General features: G+C 30.2%; 1 protein-coding gene across 1 annotated transcript in view; it reads right to left on the bottom strand.

The window, feature by feature from the left end:
* The window catches only part of LOC108750025 (bursicon), a 4319-nt gene that overhangs the window by 1993 nt on the left and 1343 nt on the right, over nt 1–983 (bottom strand). The window lies entirely within an intron of this gene.

Genomic DNA, 983 nt, shown 5'->3' with positions numbered 1-983 from the left:
AGTTTTGAAAATGTTTATACAGGATATTATGTCTCAGAGTATCTCGTGTGTGTGTGAGTATTAAATATGATATCACATTCATTATTTTTAAACATCCATGGATCTTTTGCTTGTGCATTGTATCGTTACTCACAGAACTGGGTATTAGTTAAGATAAACATTGCTTTTTATTTTGGTAACACAAGTTTACACAAGTATTATTCTATTATTCATGAAATGCCAAGAAAGATGGAATGTTGATTAACTTTAATCTTCAACTTATTTTTCATCTGTTCCTAATTATTAAAACTGAAAAGAGAGATGAAGTTGAATCGAAATTAAAGTTAATTTGCATTAGTAAGTAGGTAGAAACAGACATAAAGCTTGCATATATACAATAAAAAAGATCTATAATATATATAACATGAACTGTAGATTGTCTATTTAAATATAATGTTGATAGTGTATGAGCTGGAGTACGGATCTTTGCATGATGCATAAAACATAAAAAATCAACTGGTCAGAGTCCTTGAAGAGGAAAGATTCTAATTGATCAATTTTCTTATGCTTTATGAATTATGTGAAGATTTGTGCTCCAGTCTTATCTCAGAATACAGCCCAAATAAAAGACACCCTGTGAGCTCTATGATGTACTGGAGCATGATTTCCTACACTAAAGAACACTATAGAAAACTGATTTGACTCAAAAAGGGAATGCAAATAAATATCCTTCTTTCATTTATAGTAGTTGTCAATCAGTGAATCCCTGACAGAAAGAAAACAGTACAATCTTTGCATCAGAGTGTGTAGGAATTGAAACACCAATATAATACTATATATTGGCTTGCTCCAATATATTATAGAGCTCACTGATCCCATATTTCGTGTGTGCTTTGAGAGATTTACTAATGTATCTTGGTCCGAGATTCATTATCTGTTCTTATCTTAAGATTGACTTAAATAATATATTAAGATGTTAATACAATTCTGTGATTGCTTATATG

Source organism: Trachymyrmex septentrionalis, unplaced genomic scaffold (assembly GCF_001594115.1).
Source record: "Trachymyrmex septentrionalis isolate Tsep2-gDNA-1 unplaced genomic scaffold, Tsep1.0 scaffold32, whole genome shotgun sequence".
In the NCBI taxonomy this organism is placed as follows: Eukaryota; Metazoa; Arthropoda; class Insecta; order Hymenoptera; family Formicidae; genus Trachymyrmex; species Trachymyrmex septentrionalis.
Note: the sequence above shows the minus strand (reverse complement) of the source record. Positions and strands in the feature narration are given on the sequence as shown.